A 25,669-nucleotide genomic window follows, 5' to 3' on the forward strand; every position below is an offset into this window, starting at 1 on the left:
GAGCCGGTGAATGGAGTTGACGAATGCCATACTTGGGCGGGTACGTCGAAGACCCTTGCTTCTTTACATTGCCAGGGCGTTAGGTTTTGAGCTTCTGGCTGCAAGCCGGTTTCCAGGTGTCAGGTGCCACGTGCAATTTGTCATCACCTGTTCGACCGTGGTATGAGAAGCCCTACCTGCCTTCGCCTCATCAGCTAGTATGTGGACGCCGACAGTTTGTTTACATTTCAATCATCTGTAGCTCAGTGCGGGCGTGAATCTGAAGCACTGCTAAGACTTTTAATTATGGACCCATCCGACTGTTATAGATGCCTTTTACTAAGGGTTCGGGTTATTCTTACACTAATATACTTCTTGAGGATCTTAGCTTAGCTAAAAGACTTCGTAGAAGACTCTGATATTCTTGGCGCTAATCACGCTGTCGTTTTCAAAGAACTTTACCCCCAAATTTAGAACAAACATATCCTTCTCATATCAATAGAGCTTCATAATTACCAAAGTCTTCATGTTCTAAACCTGGGATTATTGTACAGACCCTATTTCAGCGAAAAGTGTAACCAAGCCACCCCATCTCCTTCATCTGACTCACCACTTGCGGATTGAGAATGTCGAACTGCCAAAAATTCGTATTAAGCACACAATTCGCTCTAAACAGAGTTGCATGCGTCATGCATGGTGTTATCTGGTTTCCTGCTTCAAGTATTTTTGAATAATTACGAAAACCCTCTCAAATTTTGGAAATTCTCTTTAAAATTTTTATTGCACTGATACATTCAAATTAATATAAATAACAACAAATAGAGATTTTGCAATTTCGGGATTGGAATATAACGGTTTCGGGATCCCGAAATATGTTCGGGATTTATGCGAGTTACTAAAGGTACGTGCAATTTCGTGCTAAAAATTGTGATAACTGTAAAAACTTGCAATCCCGAAAATTTAAATACGTTCTAACAAGATTCGGATAAGCATTTGTTACACTTAGAAGTGTCACATTATTACAAATATGAAAAAAATAAGTATTTGCAATTTCGGGATTACAAACTACCGGGATCCCGAAATATTTTCAGGATTTAGACGAATGTCAAACAGTTGCGCAATTTCGAGACTACAAACTAACGGGATCCCGAAATATTTTCGGGATTTAGACGTGTGACAAACAGCACGTGTATTATCACTAGAAAAATCAAATAAACTAAAGAAATAGTTTAATCCCGAAAACTAAAACCCGAAATTACGGGGTTCCGCGCTGCATAATTAGTATGAAATTGTGGATTTTTCGTATATAATATAATGGGTCGTAAATATCTGTACGAGTGCCGCATTTGTTATCTCCATATTACGTGCCACACGTACATACATACATACATGCGGCCGCACTTGCAGCAGCAATTTGTGCCATAAATACACGCCACACGTCTACAGGCTGCTACACTGCCGCTAAGTGGAAGTGTGCAAGCAAACAAAAAAATGAACTGCAAAAGCAACAAAAAACAATAACAATTTAAGCTGCATATCCGTTGCTCGACAACAACAACAACAGCGCACAGCACGCCCGCCACCTCACAGCGCCGCTACAGCGACTGCTACTTAGCATGCAACCGGATGTAGTGGGATTTTTTTGTTGTAGTTTCGCGCACACAAGTACGCGCGGTTTTTCCGCCATTCTTCGTTTTCCATACATTTTATTGCCGTTCTACGCTTTTGTTTTTGCGCAAACTTGGCGAATTTTGCTTTCGTTTTATTAACCGCCATAAACGCTTATTAAATAATAAAATGCCATGTGAGTTGGTGAGCTGGTGGTGAGCTGTAAACGGCGGTTGACTTGTTGGCTGCTGAAATGTTGAGTGGTGGAGGATGGGCAGCTGCACGGCCGTTGTCGTATGCAGGCGGAGGCAGGTTAATCGGAGGTGTGTGACGCGCATATCGATGACAATGTGACGTTGTTTGTTGTTGTTGTTGATATTTTTATACCCTCAACAGGGTAGATTAAGTTTGCAATAAAGTCTTCTAACACCAAGAAGGAACCATATACATACATACATATGTATGCATGTAAATACATACTTACATGTGTTAAGATCAGTATTACTAGCTTGAGTCATTTAGTCATGTCCGTCTGTCTGTCCATCTATATTTGCGCAAACTAGTCACTCAGTTTTTGAGATATTCATGTGAAATTTTGTAAGGCGCTGCTCATTTTTTGAAACCGCTGATATCGGATCACTATAGGACATACATACATACATACATACATATGTATATGCCTCACAAACTGATCGATCCAAATCAAGTCCTTGTATGGAAAAATAGTTTATTTGACCAGATATCTTCACGGAATTCGGCACGGCTTACTCTCCAAGCCAGGGCTATAATCTCCGAAAAAATAGTTTTGATCGGACCAATATAGCATATAGCTGTCATACAAACTGATCTATCGAAATTAAGTTCTTGTATGGAAAACTTTTTTATTTGACTTGATATCTTCATGGAAATCGGAATGAATTGTTGCTCAAAGCCACTTTATAATCTCCGCACAAATTATTAAGATCGGACCAATATAGCATATAGCTGTCATACAAACTGACCTATCAAAATTAAGTTCTTGTATGGAAAACTTTTTTAATTGGCAAGATATCCTTAAGAAATTCGGCACAGACCATTGGCAAAGCCAACTCTACAATCCCCGGCGAAATTATTAAGATCGGATCAATATAGCATATAGCTGCCATACAATCTGATCTATCAAAATGAAGTCCTTGTATGGAAAACTTTTTATTTGGCAATATATCCTTTAGAAATTCGGCACAGACCATTGGCAAAGTCAACTCTGTTCAGATGGGACCATATAGCATATAGCAGCCCTACAAACAGATAGAACAAAATCAAGCTAAAGTTCTCTTTATACCTTCTCATTCTACTTATAACATATCTTAATATGGTCCCGTGAATGGTATTGCCGCTTCTCTGCAGCCGAAGTCAACTTGTTTTCTTATTTTTGTTTTATTTTTTCTAGTTTTGTTGTTTTTGTTTTTTGTTATGCATAGCGCTGTTGGTTCGTAGTAAATGTATGCCGTGACATTCTCTTTATTAAATATTTGTGTGCCAGGTTTAAAAATAGACGAACTCGGTATTTGCATATAAATGTTTACTATTTTCAGTCACAAGTGGTCGCGCGTCGATTGTTAATGCGAATTCCAACAATCACACGTTGGGCGGGTGGCGCGGTGCGACGCTGCTTTTGATATGCGCTAATATACAAACCAACGAGGAAACACACAAACATATTTTGTTACTTGTGACTGAGCGCTTCTCCATGCTATGCGCGGTCCATGGACAATAGCAGCTATTATTATATTTTTATGTACATTAGGGTGATTCAAAAAAAAATTTTTTTTTTTCAATTCCTCCAACTACTTGAAAAAATATCTTGTTAATTAGGTTTTGTAGGAAATTGAATGCTCTAAAATATGGTCTCTTATGATTTTTTCGTAAACCCAACAGTTTAAAAGATATTAACGGTTGAAATTTGACTATTTTTGGAAACATTTTTTATTTCTTATGAATTTTATAACTCAATGAAAAAAAATTATTAATTGAAAAAAAAAAAAATTTTTTTTTGAATCATCCTAATGTACATACAATACATATGTATATAATTATACATACATAAGTAAGTATTGATTTATTTATTAGAAATGTTAATTTGCTGAAAGTTTAGAATGTAAGCAGATCTCATAGTTGCCAATGGAAATTGATATGTAGCTGACCTGAACGACTCATTAGCGACCTGCGCTCGGATAATAACTTGTAAATTGAATTCATTATATTAAGCAATATACAGTAAGTATTTGCTGCCGCCATATACTTACTTAGTATGAAGCCCAGTGTGCGCCCTTTTATCTAATTTTAAATTCTAAGACGACACCCCATACATCAAGCAGCTTCTCAAAATACTCACCACATAAAGCTAAATACCTTATAAACCGTCAATACAAAGTTATTCTCTTCCCCTTAACTGAAAACCTGAGACTTGTTCTAGCAAAAAAAAATCCACAATTTTTGAATGAAATTCTAGACTTTATTTAGCATAGTTAAAACGATCCAACTTATGTCAAATATGCGCCGTTTTTTTTATAACTCGTTTCCATATTGAAGCTAATCTCATAATACCACTCTCAAAAAAACCCTCGTTCTTATTGAAAAAAAAAACTGTGAAAGTCGATTTTCACAAGCTGCCCTTGCGACGAATTTTTAGCTAGAAAAATCATTCATCATAGACAGTAGCAGATAGTAATCACATGGTGACAGCTCCAGACTACAACATGAGTGCATAAGAAGCTCCAAGCAAGCACCCGCAGCTACTGGTCAAAGCTGTTCGCTTCTTAGTAATTGTGTTCTCGGACTGTCCACAATGTTGATACTACAGGTCTGAATGAAGAGTTTAGTCATATCTTATCTTTCCCTTGAAACACATAACAAAACCTTTCAGATTGTCAATCTTAGCTTGGCCACCATTTGCGGCGGCTTATCGCGTATCAGTCCCGACAGTTTTCACATGACTATGTTGTAAGTGACAACACCAGTAACCATCCGCTTTAAAAATGGATGATTTTGCAGAGATTCGCTGATGGAAATTCGGTCCGAGAACTCTTTTGCGGTTTGGTTTTGTAACGCGCCTTATTTGAATGAATCAAAAAGATTTTTGGTGTACTTCTTGAGCAATCAAAGCCGTGCTGGTCGGAGCTGGCGATTTACTTTATTTTATCGGTATTTTCGATAATTGGCTTTCCACAGAGATTTACGTTTGTGTATGTTCCAACAAGCAGTTTCTAGAATAGTTCCACTTCTTTTAATATATGTAGATCTCATTTAAATTTCTGTTCAGTTTGGTATGCAGAAAAATTTTCAAATATTTGCAATTTCTATTCGCCCATTTCGGTCTCCCAGTTATACTTTCAGTAAAACAGACTACAGTGAATTCAATAAATACATACATATGTAAATATCGGAATTTTTAGTAAATATTTTGACAAATATAATATTCAGTTAAAGAAGAGTCGATGAAAATGTAAAAAGTCAAAAATATGTAAAAAGTTCTGTTCTCAATGTGTTCGATCAGCTTAAAGTTTTTTAAGTCTTAAGTTATGTAGAAATAGACAAGGAGGTTCCTTAATAACATTGATTTGCTCTAATCATGTTATGATACCATAACCAGAATCCTTATATCAGCATAGAGAATCTGAACGAATCCGGCGATTCTTGTTTGTTGGGTACACTCCGAAATTCCACTACTAACTACCCCTTGGTTTCAGTCAAGAACTATCGCGCTTAAAACTGAGTTTAAAAAAATATTTGAGAGATGTAAAAACTGTCTTATATTCAGGTCTACATACATATGTATATCCTACTGCTAGTTAATTGTCATGAATGAGCTACGGATAACTCATCTTTTTAAGCTGACGCTTCTGTGAATCTTTCAGAAAGAGAAAAATAGAAAAATGTCTAAGAATAAATATCAAAATTTATACTCATATTTATTACTCCAAACATTATTACAAGAGATCTTTTGAGAACCCGCAACTAATAGCACGCAGAGTGGACGCTCAAAACCCAGCCGAGCCTAAATTCGCGTGTTGCGAAAATAGGCAAATGCGTCCTCACTGCGGGCACTCTTAAAGGACCAGAATTCTAAGACAAAAAAAAAAACAAAGTTTTCCATACAAGCCCTTGATTCCGATCGTTCGGTTTGAATGATAGCTATATGCTATAGTTAACCGATCTGAACAATTTCTTCGGAGATTACATTGTTGCTTTAGAAAATAACCTGTGCCAACTTTTGCGAAGATACATTGTCAAATGTGAAAGTTTCCCATACAAGCACTTGATTCCGATCGTTCAGTTTGTATGACAGCTATATGTTATAGTGTACCGATATCGGCAGTTCCGACAAATGAGCAGCTTCTTGCAGAGAAAATGACGTTTACAAAATTTCAAAACGATATCTTAAAAACTGAGGGACTAGTTCGTATATATACAGACAGTCAGACGGACAGACAGACGGACATGGCTAAATCGACTCAGCTCAACATACTGATCATTTATATATGTACATATATACTTTATAGGGTCTCCGACGCTTCCTTCTGGGTGTTACAAACTTCGTGACAAAATTAATATACCCTGTTCAGGGTATAACAAGATAGATTACAATAATCTTTTGTCGTTACAAATTTGGATGCACTTTAATGACGAAATTCCGTTGGTCATTAAAGTGCATCCAAATTTGTAATGACAAAAGATAATTGTATTCTATCTTGTTATACCCTGTTGGTAACCACATAGAAGTTTGGTCGTAGATCTTTCTTTAAGTGACTCGAAGTGCGCTATATCTGACGTGTTTCTAGTTTCTGGCATATTGTTCAGAAAAGTCTACCAATATTGTAATCTGTAAGACCTTCATATTTGTAACTTTTCTCATATACTGGCTTAGAACCTAGCGAGTTTCTTTCCAAGGCATTTGCATACAGTGAAGTTTTTCTAAAGGTTGATTTGCGTACTTGACATACCGGAAGTGTCACCCGGAAGTAAGCTGAATTGCCATATAACTATACAAAGTGCTTTTACTAGAGAACCTGAGTTTAGCTTAGCAGCAAAGTACCTCCGGGGGCTTCCACTTATACATCCTCAAGCCCTTCTGCTCTTAAGTGACTTATTTGCCTTGGTAAAATAACCGTTCTAATGAAACCCATTACAATTATACTACACATTGATAATTATCGTGTTAACCATTGGCACTCAATATTGTCTGAGGACAGACAAATTTGTCAACAAATTTAGGGCTTGACGCCATGAGTTATAATTGAAAGCACACACACATACACACATATCTATTCGTACGCAGCTGTAACTGTATATAATTTAAAAAAAGTACACACAACATTTGTTCTCCCCAAACAACCTTTGAAACGAGGTCACATTATTCAGCTGTTGTTTTGGTTCTCATTTGTTTTTGTCCCATTTCCATATCATATGTATGGCATTGTTTTTGTTTCGCGGTCGCACTTCGCATCATATTCCGCATTGTGCTTCCCATCATAAATTACGCACCAGATCAGATTGTTGTTGATACTCTATTACACGCTTCGACGCAATTAAAGTATCTAATTGAGAGTACATACATACATACCATACATGTGACATATGTATGTATGTTCATACATATCTAGCGCTACTACTGGCCACGCTTACGACCCCGCCAATATACGCGCTGCTTATCTAAGGCCGCCACTTCATTTATTTGCTCGGAAAAAACAAGCATGGAATAGTGTAGATTGAGGAGGTTACTCATTCAATTAGTTTTCGGGCTCATTTGAGATAATTTGTGAAACTCCGGAATCCGAAGTTACCCTTTTGTACGCACGGAACCGATCCTAGTTCCTGGTTAGTGATTAATGGTTGACCGGACAGTACGGATGAGAGCTCCCTACTTCTACATGATGGAGGACTTAAACTTCATTTTGGTCTGACAAAAACGTAGTTTAGAAAATCAACCCTGTAATAGCATCTGATTTGAAGTCTGAAGGAGTTGAGGTTTAATTTTTTTCGACCACTTGTAAGAAACCTTGTATTACTATATGTGGTTTCTCCCCGCGGAATACTACCTTTCACCGAAACTTCATAGACATTTCAAATTCGCTAAGAATATGGAAGCCGAATAAGTCTCAAGCTTCAGTTTTTACATCAATATCATCTCTTTAACCACGATTAAATTCTCTTTTGATAAATACAAAAGTCAGGGCACATTTTTGGAATGTAGTTGTCCTTATAATTTATTATAATTCTATTAGAAAGTCTAAAAAAATTCTTAAAATTGAGTATACTTGTCGAACAGAGAGCATTTCTATACACTTCGGAGAGGTTTATTTGAGTGGAGTAAAGCGTTTGAACGGACAAACCACTGAAAGCTTCGCTAAATTTTAAGAAGCATGGTCGGCACACGGCTGTTTAGATAAGTATTTAAAAGGTAGGCTAAACTGTTTTGAGGAAGTATGGTCGACTAAAGGTTTTTTTAAAGATATTTTTAAGGTTGGCTTAACTGTTTTGAGTTCCAACATGGACTAGGCAGTCAAGCCATCAAACAGGAAACTACTTAGTATATTTTCGAAGATTACCTTTTATGTTAATAGGATCCATAACTATTAAAGTTGAGGGTTTTCAATTTCGATATTCCGAACTGAGTATGAAGGTCTTTCAGAGAGGCTCCTAGTATCACGGTATTTCAAGTTACGTGTCGGAGAACGATCACAACAGAATCTATAGAGATTAGGTAAAGGCAGCTGAGGTCGATTACCAAACGGGGTCCGATGGTCAATCCTATGAACTCGTTTAAAAAAGAAGAGAAAAGAAACTGTGGTCAGTTATCGATTAGAGCTCAACAGTTAATGCTCTGAATCCATTTAACAAGGAAGGAAGAGTTTGGCCAGAAAGGAAGACCAATTTTTGGCAAATTCCATTCAGTCCGCCAGTGGAATCTCGTGATCGATGGAGACGCCGAACTGAATTTGAAGATCGTGATGATGAAATTGTGAATCCATTTTACAAAGAAGAGTCTGATCGGACGACTGTTAATTGGTTTAATCACAGTTTAGAAAAGGGGTCCAATTTTGTTCTCCAATGGAACCTTGTGTTCGAACGAGAAGCCGAAACAGACCATACTTCGAAACTGCAACTTAGATCAATACACCAACATTTTAGAACTAGATACGTGGGCTATAGACCCGGACTAGTTCCGCTTAGGTAGAAACCTAAAAGTACAGAAGTCCAACTTTCTTAATGTAAACTTCTGGTGCCTGGCCGCTAAAGTATACTATTTTTTTGGGAGAGGGTTTTGTTGATTCATTCATTAAACGCAAACACTGTTATTTAATCATCTCCGCCGATAGTGGCCGATCGCAGCGTATTTGTTTGAAGTGCTTGTGTGTGCACACAATTTTTATTTGTTGTCAATTAATAAAAAACGATTAAATAGTTGCTTTTGTTGTAACGTTGCGTCGTCTACTACTTCCAGTAAACCAAAAAAAGAGAATAGTTGATTGTGTACATCTGAAAATTTCCGGTTTCGTGTGAATACGGCGGGATGTAACCGGTGTGGGTCGGCAGTGCGTCGCTAATTTGGGCTTTTGCCAATTAACGAAGAGGCGCAAATTAAAACAAAAAGCGCGCGAAGCGGGGAAATAAATTACAATATTTCTATGAAGCCTGCAGTGCCCTCTCATAGCTACAGCTGCACTCCTGCACTCATGAATATGCATTGAACTCTGTGCGCTTGCGGCGTAGTACCCGAGAGATGTCGTTAAATCTATTGTCACTTAAAAGTAAGAGTTTCCCCACAAGCCGTTTTGTAATTCAATTGTATTCACTTTACTATTGGAGATTTATGATCAACGCCGATCAGTTGCCATTGTGAAGTGAACAAAGGCGATTTTGAATATTAAATAATCACAAAAGAATCGTGATGCCTTGTAGCCGATGTTTTCTTTGGGGTTTTTTCTATTATAATTTAAGCAATATAAATAGTTTTTATTAAATTGGTGGCTTTGCATGGCTTGTGCATAATTTAGAAACAAGCAGATAGTTATTTTTGGTTGAAAAGTGAAAGGTTCCATAGGTTGTGTTATTTTTAGATATTTGCTTTGTTTAGTTATGAGGTTAACACACGTGCTCCTGAGCACTCTGCTGACCTCCATGGATTCAAATACTTTTGAGTTTTTCTAATATATTTCTATTTCTAATATAAGTAGGCTTCGTATAGTTAACAATCATATGTTTGGAAACTTTTTAGATCATGAGCCTGATAAAACGGGCGTATTATGGTCGCCACAGTTGAAAGAGAGCATAGAAATGTCGGCAAAGTAAAACATTAAAATGACATTACTTATTATTAAACAGGCCATTGTTATTCCGTGAAAAAACTTCTTTTGAAGTCCATCATCTATTCTAAAACCCGGAAAAGCGTCCCTAGGACAGACAAAGTGAGATGTTTGGTTATATTAGATTAGATTAGATTAGTCTAGTAGGCCAATAAGTCATGTAAAGACCAGGAGTGCCATCCATGAGTTTCGCAATGTTGTTCAAGTTTTCGGATGTTAGCCGTACCTCATTCTTGGCAATCTCGTCCACTATTTCATTCCCCTTGATGCCTTTGTGGCCTGGCACCCAGTACAGGTGAATTTGCTTGCCTCTGACAACACTTTCCAACCGCTGCCCTGCTTTCCAAGGTACTTCTGGCCGGTATGCGATACGAGGTTACTGCCTTGATTGCAGCTTGGCTGTCTACGTAGATGTTGCTGCAGATGCGTTAGAGGCCAGCTCCGCAGCTTTCGCAATGACTTTAACTTGAAATATACTGCAATGGTCCGGCAACTTAAGAGGTTGCCTAACTCTGATCAGTATATCCCCGCGACAAGGTGAGAGACAATTAAGAAAAAAGTATGACTTAATCAAAACTAATGAGAAAACTAGGTCTGTAGATATGTATGAGAATATTCATGGAAAGGACAAGTTGGCTATAGCGTTTGCTCGGAGAATTTTTGAGCGATTTGAGTGTATGGAAGAGCTTTGGTCAAGCTTGCTCTACATAAGAATTTAGTGTTCGAAGCACCGAAATTCCACCACACCTCGATAATCGAGGAAAACTGTCAACATAACCTTGATTTTTGATCTGCCTTGACGTGGGTTTTTCGGCTTCGGCTAACCTTTGCCACGATATTGATCGTCTGTTTTCGAGTCGTAAGTATAGATCTAAGACTCAGCGTCAATACGTTTCATGGCTTTCGTAAGTCGTTTATAGATGTTATTGTGACGCGGTTTTTTGCATGATTTTGGAACCAATTGTGCTTTCACTTTTCTTATTCCCAAATGATCATTCGAAATGGTTTTCAGTGAACCTTCCGATATTCCAAGAACTTCGACTGTTAATCGTCGATTCTTAAGCACCTTTTCTTTTATTCTATTGACGTATTGATCGTCAGTTGCTATTGAGGGCCGTCCTGAACGTGGTTCGTGATCAGCGCTCGAACCTCTTTGAATAATTTTTACTAATCCGAAACACTTATTCGTGATAAACAATTATCACCGAAGACCTTTTCCAACATTCTGAATGTTTCGGCATCAGAAATTTGATTCCGCCTACAAAATTTAATGGAACTTTTTTGTTAAATAATTTCACTCGTCGTAGCAATCGCCGTATGCACTTTATGTACTTCAGAAAGGCAATCATATACTAAATAATAATGATTATTTTTATGGGACATTTGATTCAGATGTCACTGACAGTCATATCAACCAAGAAAACAAATATTTCGACGAATGGGTTTTTGCGCGAAATTTAAATAAAAGGTCTTAGTATTTTTTGCCCGACCTCAAATGAAATTTTTCCATACCCATTTGTATGCTCAATTAAATTAAACAACGGTAATTATGAAAAAGATTCCCATCAAAACAACAGCCACAATAAAGTAGAGAACTCATTATATGTACCTACACACATGTATATTTGTAAGTTTGTATTTATGCATCACAGACACACAACAATAACATTAAGGTGGCAAATGGGCGGAACGCAAAACGTGCAAGGCATTACTCACAACAAACTGCAATTGCCACTAATGAATTAATACAATACATACATATGTGAGTGCATATATGTATACATATATACATATGTATGTTGATATACTTATATATGTATGTATACATATGTACAACTAAGTATATACATACACATATATTTATAAGTATATAAGTACATAGTTATGATTATTTTTAAACAACTAACGAGCCATACAAACATCACTCGTTGTCTAAATGGCTAATTGACTATTGTTGCATGTTGATATTGTTGTTGTTTTACCTTTTTTAATAGATAAAATAATTAGTTGTGTCAGATTTTTATTAATTTTCTAGTTTATTTCAGCTACGGCGTTAAATGAATCGTTGACGATGCACGAATTTTACTGAGAAAGTTGTTAATTATTAAACTCGTACGTTAGTATTTTTGTATGTATGTACATATTTACATACATATACATATGTATGCATGTATGTATATTAACTTACATATGCACCTAATTATTTAGGGCTTCATTAGCTGAAGCTAAGCCTTAATTTTGCATACTCTCTCAATATGTTTCCAAAGAGTATAACAGGTGAACAAACCTAGTTTTTTCATCTAAAATTGATTAATATACATATGTACATACTTACACATGATTAAATCTCTCAAAATTGATTAGGATGACGAGTTGAGCTGATTTTAATAATCGTGCTCTTTTCCCATCAAAGGTCATTCTGAGACATGTCTAGTCTTTTATAAAAGATAACTCAAACACTAATAAAGACAACAAAATAAAAATTACAACAACTAAATTCTCTTGGAAGGGTTCGAATCTCACCGATAAATGCTAAACATCTATGTACATATGTACATAGGTATGTATGTATGTATTTGTATAGCCCCTGCAAGACCCAATATAATAATATACATACATTTGTATGTATTTGAATCTCCGCAATATGGCAGACATTGTTACACGCTTAGGTGAAACAGACTGTAGTTTAGAGCCGAAAATGCATAAAATCATCTATATAATCATCTATATTAGCCTTCATATACCTGATTCGCAAACTTCCAGTTGGCTTTATACCAAATAAGGTACAGTCGTTCTTCTGTTTCACTATTTGGCGCCAATTGGAGATTCCAAGTCCTTCTCCACTTGGTCTTTCCAACGGAGTGGAGGTCTTCTTCCTCTGCCTCCTCCGGCGGGTACTGCGTACACTCAGAGCTGGAATTTTTTCATCCATTCGGACGACATGACCTAGCCAACGTAGCTGCTGTCTCTTAATACACTGAACTATAGTATGTCAATTTCATCGTATATCTCGTGCAGCTCATCGTTCCATCGAATGCAGTATTCGCCGTTATCAATGTACAAAGGACCATAAATCTTTCACAGAACCTTTCTCTCGAAAACTCGTAACGCCAACTTATCAGATGTTGTCATCGTCCATGCCTCTGCAACATTTAGAAGGACGGGAATAATGAGTGACTTACAGAGTTTGTTCGTCGAGAGAGGACTTTAGAGGGGCTTTCAACGGGCATAAAAATAGATTTTTAGTTCTACGATTTCTGTGAAATGACTTAAACGCCTACAGGTGTTCGATGGGATTTACATCAGGCTGTTCCCAAGCCACGCCAATTGTTTTCAGACAAAAACTCGCGAACCTGAGACCATGAGATTGATAACAATTATTAAAACTGAAAAAAAAAATACCTACGATGTTGGCCCTTTAGTATTAGTTAAATTTTTCGATGCAGGGTATTAAATTGGCTTCAAGGAGGTTTGTATAGATTTACTATTGACTTTTTCTTTAAATGAAAAAATCCCATGAGATGAATCAAAGCAATAAACTTTTATAAGGAAAACAGCCACAGATCATACTGCTCACTGGCTGGCGTACGTACGGTGACTCAACTGACCCACTCCACATATGTATACCATACCATCTAATCCAAAGATAATAAACTTGGTTGCAATGATGCAACCACTTTGGTTTGGTAGTGCGGTAGGTGATATAGGCGACGTTAGAGTGGTAAGGTTCAAAAAAGTTCACATCAAGGTCATCTAACGATAAGCTCAGGAAACGTGTGTTTCGACGGGGTCGGAACATAAGGAGAGGGGTGTCAGATGTGTAGGTTTAACTGGGCATGCAGCGATGTGGTTAGAATCATGCGGGGACTCGTTGCATGCTGGACATACATACTTATATTTGGTATGCCGGCTTTGATTCTGGATAAGTAAGAGTTTGACCTGCTACAGCTACCTGCTCCAGACCGTAGCTGCGCCAGTATTACTCTCGATTCTCGTGGAAACTCCATCTCTTCGTCGGCAATGGCTGGTGGTTTGCTTCCAAGTACGCCATTCACTGGGAGGGAGACGATGAAGGTGTTTATGGCTTCACAGTAAATGACGGTCAGTGCATGTCTGAAGTTAGTTGCCTCCGAAATCTGGTCGGCGTATTATCTGATAAGCCTGTCATGGGCAACTGTCGTCTTTTGAACATTTTCACGGAAAGGAAACCGTCTCCTGGAATGTTTTAATAACAACTGCTACAGTAGTTTGGTGGAGTCTTACAATGTCCGATATTTGTCTGGAACTTTGATGCTGCGGCGATAATAATATTACTTGCCATGGAGTGGAGAACTTAAAGCGCGTGCACTATCTGGCCGGATAAAAAGTCCGAATGGACCTGGACTGTCAACTCAGCAGAATTCTGCCGCTACAACAACAACAACAACATATGATCGGTTTTATTTTTATGGTATATTGCCAAAGTGGCTAGATGGAACATGGAGTCTCAAACAACCTTTATGATACGCTTCAAAACATTCTGTTGTCGTTTATGAGATCCAAAGCCGACCAACTCTAACTTGAATTCAAAGTAAGCCGAGAAAGAAGATATTTACAAACCCACCTCAGCGATCTTGTTAATCAGATTTGTCTCCTTATATCTTTTGTCAGTTCTATAGACTCAAGCGTCCACTTTGACCAACCCTGTCGAAGACTTTGATAGGCGTATGTAAAATCAGATTAGTTTTTGTCCTGATCTTATCGACACAAAAGGCATCTATCGGTAAGGTGATAATAAATATATCCATCAAAATATGTACATACATATATCTATTTTCTGCAGGCCGTAGAAGATTTCATGAGACGTAATGTGTGTGTACCTCTATTAATTGACTTATAGACGTGACGACGTGCTTAAATCCTATGTGTCGATAAGTGCTTGCACAAATGAATATCTCTAGATTCATGCACAAGCGCCGCTTGTGGGGCCGTAAAGCGAATTTCCTTTTCGCGCTGCGCCACACCCATATTAAGTACACAAGCTGACCGACCACACAGGCGAGCCTAGGCGCGACTGCAGCAGCTGCAGCCTCAACTACGACACCAGTCACAGTTGCACAGATATCCGTACTCTTTGCAAGTACATGCCATACATATATACATACATACATATGGATGTGTGTATCTATATCTGTGGGTATACATATATATCCACACGATCATCTGATTTAGCCTTGCGGCAGCCACTCTCCACGCCAGGCAACGCCGCGTGTCCCATCAAGTCAGCCAGCCCCATTCATTCATTCATACATTCATTGCGGCCGACGACCAGCACTCGGTCAATCAATTCGTTGTTGTCTGTGTTCATTGTTTTTACTGTTGCTGTTGTTGTTGTTGTATGGTGTACGCTCACAATCAGCTTGTTGATTTCATGTCATTCATAAAAATGCGTCCACGCGTCCAAGCCGTATGGAGTACGGACAGCCGGTCAACCGCGGGATTTACGTTGCCGCTAACGGCGCTGCCGACGCTAGCGCTGACTGCGTTGTGACTGTCAATGTGACACATCCGCAATGAATGGAGCGGATGCCGCGCGTGCAAAGGTAGATAGCGGATCGCGGATCGTGTGTGTGCGGGTGTGTGTGTGTAGATATGAATGGGGTGTTGGTGGCGCCAGCGGCTGCCTGTGGGGCGCTGCGCATATACTTACATAAATGTGTATGTGTGTATTGTCATTATTAAATATAGTCAATATCGCAATTTTTAGCGCGCTCACCGCCTTTTGTCATATTTGCTGGTGGTTGTTGTTCTTGTTTGTATTATTTTTTTTTGTTTTTGTTGCCTGCTCACTTCACTGTCAATTTGTATGCTACGCTGTAATCTGCCGCAACGCCAATTACGCGCTTCCCGCGCTTAAGTCGCTGCCGGCGCAGCTTAACTACGCCGAGCGTTGTTTTTATTGTTGCTTAATTTGCTTTAATTTGGTTGCGACGCTTTGGTTGGTCGGTGTCGTTGTTACTGTTATTATTACGTTTGTTGTTGCAGTAGTTGTTATATGTTACTTTTATTAATGTGGTTGTTGTTGTTGTTGTTGTTGAATTTTTACCATTGTTGTTGTGTTTTGTTGCTGTTATATCTGATATTTTGTATTGCTAGTGTTGTTGTTGTGTAGTGACTGTTGTTATTGTTGCTATTGTTGTTAGTGTTTTTGTTGTTGTAGCTGTTGTTATTGTTGTTGTTTTAGCTGCTGTTTTAGCTGTTGTTGTTGTTGTTGTTGTTGTTTTTGTTGTTGTTGTATATGTTCCTGTTGTTGTTCCATTTGATTTTGTTATTTTTGTTATTGTTGTTGTTCTTGTAGTCTTTATTGTTTTTGTTGTTGTTACTCTGCTTTGACCAGCGCTTAGGAGGCAAAGCCACAATTGGCGGACAGGCAGCGAGCAAGTGAGAAGCAAAGCCATTATATACATATATGTACATATATGCATACATATATATGTACTTACATTCATATCTACATACATACATATGTATATACTTTATACATATACACATACACACATATATGTATATGTATACATACATGTCTGTGTCTGCGAGCGGATGCTACACATTTGGGCATATGACAATCGTTCGGCTCATCAGCCTACACAACAAATCATATACAGCAAGTAGATACATATGTACATACCATATATGTACATAGATATATATGTACATGTACATATTCTGCTCATATAAACACAGTCATCGGCATGAATTATAAAGAACAAAAATGTACATATTTTCTTGCCACTGTACGCTTTGTGTTGGCTGCCGCTGTGCATCCGCTCTCCGCTCCGACCGCAGCCCGCCCGCCCTTGCGCAATTTCCTTTTGCGATTTTATGAATGAAATCCGCCACAGCGCTTACAATTAGCGTAAATGATGTAGTAAATTCTCATGCGATTGTTGTAGTTGTTGCGCTTACAATTTGCTTTCGTAATGTCACTGCATGTGTGTGGCTGTGTGTGTGCCTCTGTGCGCGCGCGAAACTTGTTGCGATTGCCTTTTTTGTTCAAGTGCAAAATTGCGCGGCTTTTGTTCGTTGGATTTTTCTAGTTTTCAATTGTTGAATATTTGCGACAAGTGCACACACACATACATACATACAGATACATGTATACGGTCTGGTATGTCAGTATATTAGTGTCATGGCATTGACATTTGCACGTGTAGCCCACTCAGCGGTGCTCATTAACCGCTCGTGCTCGTAATCCCATTTGTCGTGGTCGATTATTGCTGCGAAATACAACAACAATGAAAAAACAATTAGAAATAAATTCCGTTTATTGCTCTTTACTGCGACAATGGCGATTTTTCAAAATTTTTCTCACAAAAAAATATTTTTTTTTTTTCACATAAAAGAATTTGGAGCAAAAAACACATATGTGCATATGTGTGTAAACAGTTTTGTTGTAAGAGCACAACTTGGTTCGGAATTTTAAAAAATTTAATACTATTGTACAAAATTTAATTTTTTTCTTAAGTGAAAGCAACTCCAAGCACTTAAAATTTTAAGTTTCACGTTAAATGGCTTCATTAGCACTAAAACGGTTCCTCCGGAGCGGTCGTTTGAGCTTGCTGAAGAGCCAGCGGTGGTTGGGGACGATATTGGTTGGAAAGTTACCGAAAAACTCACGAAGAATCAATGCAGTATGCAACGATGCATTATTGTGGTGCAAAATCCAAGGGTTGTCGGCCCATAACTCAAGCCTCTTTTTACAAATACTTAGCTTCGCGAAAACGGTGCATAACACACAAATAGCAGTCCTGGTTGACAATTTGACCGGTCGGAGAGAATTCGGAGTGCACAGCACCTTGATAAACGCAAAAAAAACTGTCAACATAACTATGCGTTTTTTCGACTTCGACTCACCTTTGCCACGATCTTCCAAAATTCATTTCACTGATCTTTTCGATATTCCAATCCAATGGTGCCGAAAATACAAAATGTTGAAAAAGGCCTTGGGTAATAATTGTTTGTTGCGAACAGGGGCGAACGATTGACGGCGAACCACGTCCAGGACCGGCCCTTAACAACAACTGATGATCAACACGTCAATAAATTAAGGAATTGGTGCTTGAGAATCGACGAGTCAGGGATCTTACTGTCATCATTGGAATATCGAAAAGATCAGTGAAATGAATTTTGAAAGATCGTGACAAAGGTGAGCCGAAGTCGGAAAAACCACGTCCAAAGCAGGTCAAAAGTCATTTAGTATAGCAAATGACGTTCAAAAAATGAGCCGAAACCGAAAATACCAAAATTCGCTGAATGCGTTGAAGGCCATCCCAGCTGTCCCAGCCGAACGTTCTAAATTGTATAAGAGAATGGGTAGCAATTTTCGCATATTTTTAAGGCGATATGTAAAAATAAATTTTTTTGACAGTCCGGGTCAAATTTGATCAGATGCAAAACTTGTTATCGCAACAATTGTTTATGAGCTATATTCAACAAGAAGTCTTCCAATTTAATATTGTATATGCTATATATATTATATAAGTTCTCACCGTCTCTTCCATGGATAAGATATTGACTTCACAAATCTTCGCATGTTAAGTACTAGATACTTGTTCCAATGCTCGTTCCAAGTATTAACGGGTGATTCACGAGATAAAAGAAAAAGAATATTAAATTACATGCATACCATATATGTATGTATGTATATGTATGTGTATTGTGTATAATATATAAGTTTTTGAAAATTCCCCGAAAATGAATGTATTAATTAATCAATTGTATTGTTTATCCGATTGCTGGCTTCTGCGACACGTGCTACCTGATAAATAATAATTCGTAATTGTACTAATAGCCACAAGTGCCACTTGAACTTCGCTGCTGAAACCAATTTTGTGCAAAACAAAGTGAAATATTGATTTCAAGTAGAGCCGATAACAAAATAGAGAATGAAATAATGGCGCCAAATAACTGTAAAAAATCGAAACAGAGATAAGCGGCCGCCGTTGCATCTGTTCGGAGGTGTGCAAAATCAATGCCAGTGACATCAATGGGACCGGAAGTTTATTTATAAATATTTGAAATGCCGATTTTTTGTTACTTTGTTTCTCGATCCGTGATAAGAACCCACGTCAGAGAGGTTACTTTTACGTTAGCAAAATGCTTCTTTGTGGAATATTTTAAATTTTTTGATCACTGAAAGTGGAAGGTAAATCATTTTTTAATCATGGCTTCGCTATATCCAGCTCAGTTCACAACTATTGTACTTTACTCTAGTTTGAAGACAATGGTATTTTTGTGGCCTCACCAAAAAAAGAAATTAATCAATAAATTGAAAAGGAACTCTGCTGAGTGAGAATGTAGACTTTGAAAAAAAAAATCAAAGGTTCCAAAGAGCAAGTAATTGAGAGCAGGTTGTTTCATATTCTTGACATGATTTCACCTAAGTTGGATTAATTGATGAAACGAAGGCGTCAGGCGCGCTTCGCTCAACTTATGGTCAACATAATCGGCCTTCTGAGCATACTATTCGCAACACCATCACCCATCTTGAGACCCACCATTCATTATTGGATAATATTCGACAGAAAATGAAAAAAATATAGCAGCCGTACCTGAAAGTGTACACAAAGTCCATGGAGTGTCGACTCGGCGCCGTTCGCAGCAACTAGCACTGACGTATGGAACGGCTTGGCGCATTTGACGTCGAGATCTTAAATTGAAAGCATGCAAAATACAATCGCTTCGCTCTATGGGCCCTTGAAAAGCACAAAGAAGATTCGACATTTTCGAGCAAAATTTTATTCAGCGTTGAGGCCATTTCTGACCCAATGGGTATGTAATTTATTTAACAAGCAAAGGCGTGTAAAGTCTAAACTCTATGCAGACAATCCCGCTTCGATTCAGGCGCTGGAGCAAAACACACGTGTGTCATTCACCATTTGAAGTTTCTGTGTGTTTTCTTAAAATAAGTAGGGAACCTCGAAATTAATCACCCTTTATAGCTTAGTTATTTATGATTTTGCAAATCTCTCCATAAAAATTCTGCGTAAACCGCATCATATTATTTACTTCTGGATCTTTTGCGATATATGTATGTATTTCGTTTCTTGTGCACCCCACTTAAGCGAATCTAAAAATATTCTTATCAAAATTTGGTTTATTTCCGTTGGTGCTTTCTGCTCTTGAAGATTCTTGCAGAAATAGTTTAACTGGAATTTTCCTTCGTTCACGCAGTGTGTTTGCACTTGTGTTTTATTGTTGTTGCTGACGTAAATTTCGTCCAAATCACTTGCAGTTTGTATTATAAAATTGAGAAAAAAATTCCACCAAGCAAAAACAAAAACAAGAATAGCAAATATAATAAAAATGTTGTTGCAGGCAATAAAAATGCCGCAAAGCTGGAAACGTGTTTATAGTGCAGTGGGTTAAGTGTTAAGCGGCATAAACACGCCGTGCAAATATTAATAGAAATATATATGTATGTATGTATGTATGTAAATAAACTTTTTTTGTTGGTTGAACTTGAACTGATACGAAAACGGCGCTTCCACTTTAGGTAATACCCGCACTTCAATGAGGAACTCAGAAAACGAGTACTCGTATATTTATTTACGTATTTGAGGTTATGTAAATTGGGGCACTTTATAATTTTGAAAAAAATATTCATCGCGCCCCAAATACTCTGAGTGAACGGTTACATCCTCTATCGATATCAGGGAAATAATTTCAGAACTTAATAATGAATGAGAAAAGTAAGTCCTCTTTCCCAAGACGGTTGGGTCGAGTAAAGTCTGTGTTTATAGTTAACTATTTCAATTTCAAATATTCTAATCCTATAAGTTCGAGACGCTGTAGTTCTCGAGGGATATATAGGGTGACCATTTCGAGGTTCCCTAAAAAAAAAAATACAAAAACTTCAAATTTAAGGGGGAATGTTTATTATCATTCGAAAGAACATTCTTTGTCATTTATGTTTTGAAAATTATTTCTTTCAAATGTTAGCCGGGGCTACGTATCTGATGGTCCATATGTTGTGTACAATTTTCGTTGGCTTGTTCGAGCGTTTCGACTGGTTACTGTCAAATGACACGCGTGATGTTTTGATCTAAAGGCTGAATCGAGCGGGATTGGCCGCATAGACTCTAGATTTTAGATATCCCTACAGGAAAAAGTCTAACGGTGTGATATAACTCGCTGTTGGTGGCCAATCAACCGACCCAAAATGTGAAATTATCTGCACACCGAAGTGTTCTCGCAATAAATCAATAGATTGATGCGATGTGTGCGAAATGACGCCGTTTTGTTGAAACCAAATGAGGCCGAGATCATGAGCTTCAATTTAAGGCATCAAATAGTCAGTTATCAATGCGTCACGTTACGTACTCATCGGCGTCATTTTTGAAGAAATATGGACCGATGATTGCACCGGCCCACAAACCAAACCGTTGTTTTGCCTAGATGAAATACAGGTCTTGAATCTTTTCAGATTGCTCTTCGTCCCAAATGCGGTAATTTTGCTTGCTTACTTGCCCATAGATGGATCTACCGACTTGAACCATATTTGCTGTTTACTAGTTTTTTAGACGATTTGCATTTTTATTTAGATTTGAATTACTTGTAATAGAAGTTGTGTCGCGCAGTGATAATGTGTAGGCTTTGACACCAAACTCTATAACTGTTCTAAGTCTTTCTTCGGATTTCTACACTCCTCAAGTCCGCAGTAGCCATTTTTTTAGCCGCAAACGCACGATTTGTTAAATAAAGCAAGAAGACGGATATCGGAGCGTCTACACGGAAACAAATCAGTCAACATTCACACATTAAAATATTCCCAGTAAAAAGTTCCCCGCTTATGCATAGCACTATTAGCGATATTGTATTTACTTGTTGGCGCCAGCTACAAAAAGTAATACAAAGACTAGCGCCATGTGTGGAAATTACCCAAAATTGCTCAGGCAATTGAAGCAACAATTAGCTGGAAGGGAAATTTACTAGCTACTTAGTGAATGAGGCCATCCATCACAAATTTTCCGTACCGATTTCTTTACATTTTCTGGCATAATTTAGCGAGTAATTGATAAAGCCCCTGCATATATGCATTTAATTTACATAACTTTAGACAATTCACCGAATTGCATTTGCCCCACTGGCACTTTGGCGGGCGCTAAGTTATTCCTTTGTCTGGGTTTCAACGATACGTTAATGAGTTCGCGTCTGCCTTTTTTCGAAAAATAAACTGATATACTTGTCATTTCGGTACATTTCCAGTACTAGGTACAATGTAATGTGTAATTATGAGTATGAGATGGAAAATTTTGAAAACCGACTGTTACCATTATTAAGTTCATGAGACGATTTAACCCAGATTTTATTAAATTTCCATTGGCATGACTTGGCATTTCATTAAAGAGTTTGAGCACATAAATCACATAAAAATAATGTTTCCAAGATACTGATGCATTTGGCAATCCATGCCATACGACTTTCTAGTTTTGGGTATAGAACTGTATTTAGGAAAAAAGTATTGCCCATCAGAAGCTGTAATATTTTTCCATCCTTCTGACAATATGTGAATTCCCATTCCAAAAGATCTGCGCCGACTTGGCGGTCGAGAATGAGTCAAGCCAATTTTTGCCACCCTATTCTGATGTGAACAGTATTCCAGTGAGGAAATGCTGCGTTGACCGAAACAAATGATCGTCTGAAGCGATAAGATCTGGGCTATAAAACGGGTGAGGCAAAACTTCGTCGCCGCTGTCTTTCGAATAGTTTTTAAACGGTATAAGCGGTATAAGCCGAGTGTTGTCATAATGGAAAATTTTTGTCTCGTGTTAAGTCGCCAATTCCGGACATGTTTTGGTAATGACCCATTTTAATTCGATGAGTTGCTGTCAGTAGCGTTCACTATTAATGGTTTCACCTGGTTTTAGAAGCGCATAACATAGCTCGCTTTTCTGATTCCACCAAATACAATGTGTTACTTTGGATATTTTCACACATGATTTATGTTTATGGTTGTCGTATCAGATCCATCTTTAATCACCGGTCCCAATCCGATGCAAAAACGACTTCTTTTTGCAGCGTTCGAGCAGCATTTTTTACATAAAAAATCGTCTTTCAACGTCTCTTAACGTCAATTCATATGGCATCCGATTTCCTTGCTTTTGAATGGAACAATTTTCTTTTAAACACTTCGAAATAGCCGCTTGAGTGTCTCCCAAAAATTCGTCGGGCTCCTTTTGCGTTTCCCACAGTTTTCTTTGAGTAATGTTTCCAGTTCCTCAAACTTTTTGGGCCGCGCATGACGTTATTCGTCTTAAAAGCTGAAATCACCACTTTTAACAATAACCGTATTGTTGAGTTGCCTGAGCTCCTTGACAAGAGAAAACAGAGCGGCTACGGTTTCGAATTAAAATCCAGTCTTGGATTGAGAACTTAAGAGATAGTTTCAAATTACTACAGAAACTTCCCGAATTTATACCGATCTGACTAAGATACAGTTTTCACCAGGCCGCTGTTCACTTCTAGAAATGTCGTTCAACATTACATCGATTCATTCTCGGATCATAAGTCCTGCCAAACTGGTGGTAATAATCTTTAGCAAAGGAAATGCTTAACAAATTTGCCATGAGATATCGGTTTGTAATGATAGTTTGAGCTCAATTTTAGATACATGTAGGAATAATTTAAATATTGGACTTAATGTACTTGAGGTTACCGGGTTTTGCAAACTTTGAGCCTCAAAGCAATACACGTTTTGAAGAAAACCATTAATATCTGCACTATCCAAGCGGACTACGGAGCCTAGCTGTCCAAAATTTAGTTGTTCAGGGTTAGGTATGGTTAAGGAAGGCTTGTTGAAACCCATATACTACATATCTTCTTTTACTAAGCGAACAATATTTATAATAATAAGTAATAAGCGGTGGCAAGTTCATTTGTTCACGGTTTAATTCGGTTAGAAGAAATATACTCCCACCCAAAAACCCCTACTTGACTACTATTTAAGAAATCTGACGAGTTTTGGGATCGATATGCCATTCTTTCGAAAGCGCATTAGAATATATTTAGCGATGGCGCTTGATTGTGATTCCTTAGGTAAATCCTCTACCTTCCTGCGTTATTGGCGTAGAAAACGATTGGGCGGTTATAGCCGAGTTTACAACAGCGCGCCAGTTGTGTCTTCTTTTCGCAATATGGCGCCAATTGGAGATTTCAAGTGAAGGCAGATCTTTCTCCACCTGGTCTTTCCAACGTAGTGAAGATCTTCCTTTTCTTCTGCTCTCTATTAATTAGCTGAACTATCTCATCTAGCCATCGACTGCGGTATTCGCCGTGGCCAATGCGCGAAGGACCATAAATCTTCCACAGAAGCTTTCTATCGAAAACACGTAACGCCGACTCATCAGAGTGTGTTATCGTCCATGCCTCTACACCATATATCAGGAGTTGAGTTGTACAGTTCGGCCTTTGTTCGTCAGTAGAGAACTTTACTTTCAAAGTTTGGTCTTTGTTCGTCGAGAGAGGAACTTAATAAATTGTGATATTTTAGACAAAAGTAATAGTACTAGTATATATACCTAAATTCATTAATAGAAATAGAATAATTATAGAAAATCTCCATTTCCCCAAAAATGTGCGAATAGACCTCATCAAAAGATAAACTCTTAATAAGACTTTTTACGCCACCAATTAACACCAATTTTTGTTAAACTTTCTTCATTATCTTTTTATCTATGCATTACTACCTTAAATTACGCGCTAAGCTTTTAGCGCCTCTTCAATCTTCATTCATAACTGTGTACTCAAACCCACACGAAGTGTTCAGCTGCCCCTTCGCCGCCTTCAGCAGTGGGTCAACACACACTAGACTCGCCAAGTCATTAAAACGCAAATCAATCAACACTTTGCGCGCCCATTAGACGGCAAAATATGCACGCCTGAAAGAATGGTGGGACGTACGAGCGGCCGACACGTCTCCGCCGCCGCTCACGAGGAGCGCCGTGTCGCTAATGCTGCGGCGCTGAGCAGTCACATGCTGTCGATCAAATGACCACACGTGAATCTCATATAATTTAATGACAAAATAAACACCAATAATGCAAATGAGTTAAAGGCCAATTCCCTCGCTCTTCCGCTCTCCGCTAGAATGTGTGAATTGGAAAAGTACTTCTCGCGCTGATTTCTTTCGCTTTTAAGTTTTGCGTGTGCGAAATTATTACAAAATAAATAAAATGCGAATATATATATTTCAATATTTAAATAGTTTCGAATAGGGCGAATGTGCTTAATTAGACGAGTTTATTGATTTCTATTTACAAATATCAAATGATTTCGTTTTCTGTTTGCGCTCGCGGCGAACTTAATCGCGAATCAATAATGTGAGACTTTTTGCGGGCGTGCATGCGTGATTGCTTTTAAGCTTCGGGGCCACTTGGCAAGCATGTGCCACTACTTAACGCGTAATTGTAACAGTAAATACCATTGACATGCTTATTTTTATTTCATTGTACTTTTTCTCGATTAGGCAACACGAGTACTTTGGTTTCCATTAAATTCCCACGCGCATGCGCTTTCGCTATTTACGTGGAGGCGTCGAAATTATGTGCCAAAAGCAATGTCAATAAATAGTTTATATGTAAATAGTTCTCTAGACTTTATCTTTCTTATTCTTTATTGGCGTAGACACCGCTTACGAGGTTATAGCCGAGCTTACAACACCGCGCCACTTGTACTTATACACCTGATCTCTCCAACGG

Source organism: Bactrocera neohumeralis, chromosome 6 (genome assembly GCF_024586455.1).
Source record: "Bactrocera neohumeralis isolate Rockhampton chromosome 6, APGP_CSIRO_Bneo_wtdbg2-racon-allhic-juicebox.fasta_v2, whole genome shotgun sequence".
Lineage (NCBI taxonomy): Eukaryota > Metazoa > Arthropoda > Insecta > Diptera > Tephritidae > Bactrocera > Bactrocera neohumeralis.